The following is a 9044-nucleotide window of genomic DNA, read 5'->3' as shown; positions in this document are numbered from 1 at the left end:
TGCCTTTGAACCTCTTTATACCCCTGCCTATACCTTCTAATATCCTTCCTTTAAACCTCTAAGGATGACGCTAATTTGCATACGCAGTCATCCAATAAATAAAGACTCCAGACCTAGAACATGTGGTTCCAAAGCACAAAGTATTATTCAAGTAAAGTACAGCAGTTACACGCTATGATCCTCATATAATCTTAGCGCAAAGAGATTATACAGACCCAAGCACAATTATACATACGCAGCGCTCTCTGGTCCAGATGTTAGGCAACAGCAAGAAACCCCTTGTCAATCAGCTTTCAGCACAAAGACTAGGAACCCAGGGTCAGAGCATATTTATACCCCCCAGAAATAAACAACACAATAGAGAAGTTTGTTGCTAATACATTGGTCCTAAAGAAGAGGGCATATGTTACAAGGCATTTAACAGGTTGATTCAAATAGACACAACCCAGCCTCTAACAACTGGGGGTCTCTGGTTTCCTGCCTCATGCAATCATCCTAACAGTTGTTCATATAATGTACATTTTGTTGCTTGAAGTCTCTGCGGTCCATGAGTTGAGAATGCATGATGCGATCTCCACACCGATGGTACCGGAATACTGTTGATAGAGTACGCATCAGTACAATACCAATCGCGGCTTACTTATCATGTATAAAACCTTAGTTACCAAATAATCTTTATTTCACAGCATTTATGCTAAATGAACAAACTTAATCTTATACTTTAAAACTTATTAAACCTTTTATGTGAATATGTAATGTGTAAGTATGCGGGGTGTGATGTAAAGACGCTAGTTAACTTGGGGCAGATGCGTGCGCATGAAGCTAATAAACAGCGTTTTCATACAGGATCTTATGCATTTGCTAATATGTGACTAGTTAACAGTCCAATTGTGCGTATTAATGTGTGTATGAGAAATGGTGCACTTAAATCTCACTTAAACTAAGTGAACAGTCCTTTGTTCTCCCAGGTTCTTGTGTAAATGCAAATTAGCACAGCTACAAGACCCAAACCTCAGATAACACTCTTGGCTTTGAAGGTATTTTATTGTAGGAAGCCTGCTAATGTAAGGTGCTACAAACGACCCTCTTGCTGTATTCGAGCAGGGCCACCTGGAGTGAGAGCAGACGTTATGTCCATGAAGCTTGTCTTCACAGACTAGTTGTCACGTGGCCATTTGCTCTGTTTAGCTAATGCAATCCAATTTTGACATACTGTACAGCCATTTCTGAAATATATCCTTTAGGGGAATTATAATAATATACACCCAAACTACGTAAAGTCATGAAATGGGCTTTTGGTGAATCGCCGTAACTTATGGCGATGGTCACAGATGCAATCGCATGATGCTAATAGTAATATCACCACATGTACTAAAGTGTGAGTTTATCTAAAATGGTGCTTAGGCGGCCATTCGCAAAATGGCGTCTTGCGATCTCATTTCCAAGATGGCGTCTTGCGGCCAGTCGCAAGATGGTGTCGCTGCGATTCAATTTTAAACTGATCTTGTCTCAGCCAATAATCCAGCTTCGACAAAGTCTAAAATCGCAACCGTGAAAACTGTGGCTAACAGAATAGCTCGATAAGTATAAATTTGCACCAAAACCAGCTTACCATTGGTAGATTGTGTCCTCATACAACTAGCTTCCTTGTACGTTAAACAGCCCTTCTAATCGCGCCATGCCGTGACTCGGTAGCGCCAAGCAACTTTTTACCTTCAAATGCGTCTTATTCACACAGTGATGCATGAATAGCTAGCACAAGCAGCTTCTGCTGATTAAAATGATATGCAGCATGCATATGGTCTCTGTGCGTCGGGTGTATCTGCTTGTAAAATGCTACGTTACAGCCGCTTACACTGTAACATAGCATTTCACACGCAGGATACACCCGCAGAAGCACAGAGAACATAGGCATGCTGCATATCATTTTAATTAGCAGAAGCTGCTTGTGCTAGCTATTCGCATCACTGTGTCAATAAGATGCATTTGAAGGTAAAAAGTTGCACGAAAGACAATCAGCGCTACAGAGGCACATGGAGCTCCCGCATGTGGCGTGACTTGTAGTCATGGAGGAGAGATGTATATGGACACATCTGTAGTACACGTATGCTAGAAACATATGTGTGGAGATGTAGTCAGCATACGGTGTAAATACTGGCGCCGGAATCAGCGTCGGGATCCTGGCTCCAGAATCCCGACAGCCGGCATCCCGAAGGTAAGTCGGGGGGGTTAGACACTAGGGGAAGGGTTAGGCACTAAAGGAAGAGGGCTAGTTTTAGTGTGCGCAGAGGTGAAGGTAAGTTTAGGCACTAGGATGGGAGGTTAAGTTCAGGCACCGGGGAGGGAGGACAAGTGGTAAGGGTTAGGTGTAGGGAACTTACCTTCCAGTTTTGGGATTGTGACTGTCGGTATTCTGACAGCCGGGATCCCATACCCAACCTGTGTCGAGAATCAGAGGAATATTACTAGGTAATGCACACTGCCAGGCTATTGGATAACAGAAATTCATATTGGCAAATGGCAGTTCTGGAATTAGACACACACTACAGGCTGTTAACAATTCATATTACGCAGGATATCTGACTACCCGCTGGGGCTAGTTACTTGGGCTCAGAAAAACTGGCGTTTCCAAACTGGTTTTCCACATCACTTAGTAATCTCCATATGTGTGAATATATTGGAGTTATGTGCTGCAGTCTCTTGGTAGAGCAGACCGCACACTGACAGGGTATCCGGATGGAAAAGCAACAGTAATTAGATGAACAGTAAATAGGTCGACATGGTCTAAAGTAACAAAGGTCGACTGAGAAATTGTCGACAGGGTTAAAAGGTCGACGTGTTCAAATGGTCGACACAAAAAATGGTTGACATGATTTTTATTTATTTTTTATGGTTTTTCAAAAATGTTAAGGTTAGGCACTTGGAGGGGGTTAGGCTGCCAGAAGGGATGGTTAGCTAATAGGGGAAGGGTTGCGGTTAAGCTGGGTACACACTTAACACTGTGTGTACCCAGCGATACGACGCTCAACATATCGGGCAGCTGGTACACATTACTCTATCCAGCGCCCGACCACCCGATATATTTTGCACTATAGATGCGTCAGCATTTCAACCTGGCACCAGATATGTCTCTGCATATTAGACTGACAAAAAGACTTGGATATACATATTAAACTTGGCATCAGAAATGGCTCTTCATATTCAAGTATCAGTTACAGTCAGGTGCATAAATATTGGGACATTGACAGAATTTTCATATTTTGGCCTCTATTCACCACCACAATGGCTTTGAAATGAAACAAACAAGATGTGCTTTAACTGCAGACGTTCAGATTTAATTTGAGGGTAATTACATCCAAATCAGGTGAACGGTGTAGGAATTACAACGGTTTCTATATGTGCCTCCCACTTTTTAAGGGGTCAAAAGTAATGGGACAAACTAAACAATGCTAAATCTAACTTTCACTTTTTAATACTTTGTTGCAAATCCTTTGCAGGCAATTACAGCCTGAAGTCTGGAACGCACAGACATCACCAGATGCTGGGTTTCATCCCTGGTGATGCTCTGCAAGGCCTCTACTGCAAATGTCTTCAGTTCCTGCTTCTTCTTGGGGCATTTTCCCTTCAGTTTTGTCTTCATCAAGTGAAATGCATGCTCAATCGGATTCAGGTCAGGGGATTGACTTGGCCATTGCATAACATTCCACTTTTTAGCCTTAAAAAACTCTTTGGTTGCTTTTGCAGTATGCTTCGGGTCATTGCCCATCTGCACTGTGAAGCGCCGTCCAATGAGTTCTGAAGCATTTGACTGAATATGAGCATATAATATTGCCTGAAACACTTCAGAATTCATTCTGCTGCTTTTGTCAGCAGTCACATCATCAATACAAGGGAACCAGGGCCTGATTCAGACCCGCTCGCGAGCGCTCGCAAGCGGGTCGATGGTGCCCTAGTGCGCATGCGCACGACGGAGGGAGCTCCAATGGACAGTCTGAAGCTGCAACTCAAAAATAGTAAAAAAATAAAAAATAAATTAAAACTAAAAAGTAAGCTTAGGGGCTGTCCAGCAGCCCCCCTGTGTTAGGGTGACCCGACTCCAGCCAGGCACCAACTAAAACTGAGGTTCCTGTGGCTGGGTATATAGAAGGATGGACCCAGTGCATCCTGGGAGCAGCAAAGCTTTAACTGCGTGGTGCCCGTGGATCAAGATCCAGCTATACCCCAAGGTCAACCCTGTGGACCCCCCATGGAACCTGAAGTAGAAATTGTCGATATCATCCGGCAGTTTATGAAGGATTCTTACAGCTTGCTGGAGAAACAAGTCCTCCTGTGCAGTGTGCTGCTGCTGTCTTCCCTGTTTTTTTTGGGGTGGTACAGATGAAGATGATGGTCCTGGTAGAATGGGTGTGGCCACTGTGGTCAAATTATCCCCTTCGCTGTCTCAGAGCAAACTTTGGTCTGGCATTGAGGACATAACAGGCTCTTGGGTGGGAGTCTATATAAGAAAAAAAAAAGAAAAACAATATTATAGTCATGTTTTAACACATTTTTTACTATTTTTCCTGTTTCCTAACACTGTGGAGGAGTATCGCTGAAGCGTTTGACCAATGTTGAAATTTTCCTAACTGCGGAGGAGCCATCGATCGAAAACACATCCGCATCAACCCACCTGCCAACACCGGATCATGTTACAACTATAAAGGCTTCTTCAGCATCGTTCTCATGGCAGTGGTAAATGCCAACTACGAATTTTTGTTTGTGGATGTCGGCAAGAATGGCCGTGCTTCAGATGGTGGGTACTTCAAACAGACGGCTTTCTACCAGAGACTCACCAACAAAACCCTCAACTTGCCGTCACTGGATGAGACAAAGCACGGCCTAAAGTACGTTTTCGTTGCAGACGAGGCTTTTGCATTACTTTAACATATCATAAAGCCATTTACACAGAAGGTCCTCACCAGAGAGAAGAGGATCTACAATTATCGTCTATCATGGGCACGGCGCTTTGTGGAAAATGTGTTTGGAATACTCAGCCACCGGTTCCGCATTTTCCACACCACCATAAACCTACGCGTGGAGAAGATAGACTGGGTCGTGATGGCGTGCTGTGTGCTGCATAACTTTCTGCAAAGGAAAACTACACAGCGAGGACCAATCACAGCTAGACCAAAAGATGTAGGACCTCCGGAGGACATTGCCCAGTTTACATCTTTGTCTGCACCATCGACAGCACGTGCCAAAGAAGTGAGGGATGAGTTTATGTCCTATTTCAATGGACCAGGTGCGGTGCCATGGCAGGAGGACTGTCTGTGAGATAAATGACTATATTGGACAATTGGGATCGAACTACAAAAACAATAAAAGGTTTTGGTTTATGAACTGTGTCTCTACTTACCAAAACTTCCTCAGATGGTCCACTCACTTCTGCCGCCTCCTCTTCTCCCTCCCGCTCGGCCATCAGGACAACTGACTGGCGTTGCGGCTCCTGTTCACTAATGAAGCTGATCAGGTGATAGTACCAGAGTGTTGGTTGGTACAAGTCGTAGGTGCCTGCTCTAGACCTTTTTGAATCGTCCACTTTTTTCTTTTCTTTTATGTAGACGGTACGCAGGTTCTGGATTTTGTGTCTGACTGTTTTTAGGTCAGCATCCGCAATGAACTTTTGGGTGTAGTGGAACAACACCCCAAAAGCTGCCAATTTCTGCAATTTGTTGTGGTATTTTCGACAGGATATCCGGCATAGACACTCCTTTCATTGGAGGATCTCTAGGAATCCCGTAACAAACTCCTGTTCACTATCGATAGACATAGCTAGGAAGAAAAAAAACAAACACATTTTATTAATCTAGAAATGTGAATTGTTTTGTAAATTTTGAATGTATATTTCTACAGTTTTCCAGATTTTTTTGGTAAGTAATGTAATATGTTTGTTTTCTGTTTTTTAATGTTTTTTGTCGTATTTTAATATGTTTTTTTACAGGAATGTAATGTGTTTCTAAAAGTATTTTAATATGTTTTTTTCTGGTTTTTAATGTTTTTTAATATGTTTTTTTACAGGAATGTAATGTGTTTTTAAAAATATTGTAATATGTTTTTTATTTTATTGGTGCAATGTATTTATGTTGTTGATATACATTTGTTTATAGTGGTATATTTAACCATCACAAGAACAAATTTAATATATGTATTGATATTGTTGTAATGTTTTATTTTTTGTTGTTGAACTAAATATGTTTTGGCCATTTTCTTAAATTTTTAGTTTGCTGATTTTGAAGGTATTTTTAGGTTGACATTGGTGGCCAGTGATTGGCTAGGTGGGTGGCAAACATTGGTGGGCAGTGGGAGGTTGATGCATGACCCAGCCACCGCCCACATCATTCCAGCGGGCAGTGGCTGGGTCATGCATTTATAGGTGGGTGGCACACATTGGTTGGTAGGTGGGTGGCACACATTGGTGGGCAGTGGGGTTGCATTTAATACAGTACCAGTGCTTACCAAAGTGCTGAAATCCAGACTTCTTGTGCAGGCTCCTGATTGTGCTTCCTTCTTCTTGCAATCACGATGCTGCACAAGATGGCGGATGGGCGTGTGCAGGCTCCTGTCTGTCAAATTCTGGGATGTACGATGAATTGTACGATTAATCGTGACTACAAAAGAACTCACGATCGGCACATCTGAAGATGCGAGATACGACGAGCGGGGACGCACGTCGGCATCGTGATCAAGAGTGGATGCTCACGATTTGTCCATATTATACACGATTCGTCAAAATTGCCCAAATTGATTAAAAAATCGCTGTGTGTGTGGCAAGCTTGAGGGCGATTTGATTTAGGTGCAGGTTCAACATCCTCTATAACTAGTATGGACATGACCGCCAGCACCAAGGCAGGGGTAATAAAACTTGATGTATGGTGCATACCATGGGCAGAACTATGGGAGACAATGGAGGCGCCTGCCGCCGGGCTCCAGCACTGAAGGGGGGCACCTCCTCCATTGCCCATTTAGGGCTGTAACTGTGTACCCAGAGTGTACAGTCACGGCCGCCCAATACATGGCTCCCATTCCCGGCACCTGAGAAGCCACCATACACTAGTGGAGAGCTCTGTGTCAGACCATCAGGTGCCGCCTCCGTCTATCTATATTTTATCCCTCCTACTCATTGGTGTTGCAGCTTCTTATGTCAGTGTGACATGTACGGCGCCCCCATCACCCATAACTTCCCGTCCCACTCCTCCCTGGTGACAGCCCAAGGCTCAGACCCGTGCAGCAGTGTCCTGAGTGGCTGGCCCGAGGATAAGGGCGGCAGCAGATCTTCCAGCAGTTGGAGGTCAACAAGGATGTATCGAACGGAGCAATAGAGATTGGGAGGTAGTGGCCTTGGGCACCAATGACTGAGTCTGGGGGGCAGATCTTTGGTGGAGCAACTTCCCGGCATGTGATGCAGTCGGCAGTAGACTGGGCAGTTTGTGATTTGTAGTCCCACCGCAGTGGCAGTCTTACAGTATTTTCACTTATACTCGGTCCTCAAAGCTACCACATCAGGTGGCTTTCCCCTCCATCAGGGGTATCAGGAGGGCTCCCCACTCCACATCAGGTGGTTTTCTCCTCCATCAGGGGTATCAGGAGGGCTCCCCACTCCACATCAGGTGGTTTTACCCTCCATCAGGGGGGCTCCCCACTCCACATCAGGTGGTTTTCCCCTCCATCAGGGGTATCAGGGAGGCTCCCCACTCCACATCAGGTGGCTATCACCAGGAGGACTCTGAGCCTCATGCTAACTGCACCATACAGGTCACTATATTATCTGTGACTAATGCATACAGATGTGCCCACATACATCTATCCTCCGTGCGACACATAACGCATGAGCGCAGGGTGACTCGGTAGCGTTTGTGCTAATTTTTCACTTCAAATGCGTCTTACAGTGATGTGAATAGGACGCACGAGCAGATTCTGCCAAGGGGGGCACCAAATTATAACTTACCTCCGGGCGTCTGGGATGAACTTACGCCACTGGTGCATACACAAGGTCAGATATGTCAGATGAACGATCTGAACGATTTACCAACGATTTGAACAATTGAACGGTTTTTGCCTGTATTTAAATCAATGGAATCATCCAAATCTGACTGCAAACACATCAGATGTCAGATATCGTTATCTGACAAACGGGAACGCGCATCGTTCATCTGACAAACATGTCAGATTTTCCTTCAGATATGAACGATTTTTAAAATCGTTATTGTACAGATCTGAAGGAAAATCTGACCATGTGTATGCACCATTAGGCTCTCCTTCGTGTGAAAGGGATAGGAGTCCGATACATCATCCAGTGCACCCTTGGCTGGATGTGTTAGACAGTAGTGCAGACAGGGAAGTAAGCACAGGGCATTTATTACGCCATCTTGTGTTTCTTAGAAATGACATCCACCCAGGGTGGCTGTTGTGTTAACCCCTGCAAGGGAAATGACAGACCGTTGTGGTACCTGAGGGAATTTTAAAAACCCCGGTAGGGAGCGATAGACTGTGTTACAGGGGTAAAAAGCAAGAACTGCAAGATACCGAGAGGGAAGGGTAGCATGTTGTAGCAACCCCAAGTGGGTTACAACTACAGAGGCCTCCAGGCGATCCGCAATGGAGGCCAGGTCTTGAGAAACAAACCGCCCAAGGGGGATCCTGTAAGGGGTGTCAAGGGTGATTTGAGTCAAATCCTCCATACTCACACCTGCAGCACATGACTTGCAGGGTAGCAAAAAAGGGTGCATTATCGTGCTCTATTTCCTGGTCAGACATATCAACCATCGTGGAAATATCAAGCAGCGCTATACTGGTCCTGACTGACTCTAAGATTAGCTGCAGGGACCCATTATCAGCGTATGCAACACACAGTTCCATCTAAGATATGGCAACGTGCAGAACACAACAGTATGTGACAAACCTCACAGATATTGACAAGTATATAATATGTGAGGACTCAGAACCACCCTAGGTACACCCGTATCAGGGCAGATTATAAAGAAAAGGGATAGATATACATTGACAGG

Source organism: Taudactylus pleione, unplaced genomic scaffold, assembly GCF_031769625.1.
Source record: "Taudactylus pleione unplaced genomic scaffold, aTauple2 ptg001138l, whole genome shotgun sequence".
NCBI classification, from domain to species: domain Eukaryota; kingdom Metazoa; phylum Chordata; class Amphibia; order Anura; family Myobatrachidae; genus Taudactylus; species Taudactylus pleione.
The sequence above is the reverse complement of the archived record's forward strand: the minus strand, read 5'-3'. Positions refer to the sequence as shown.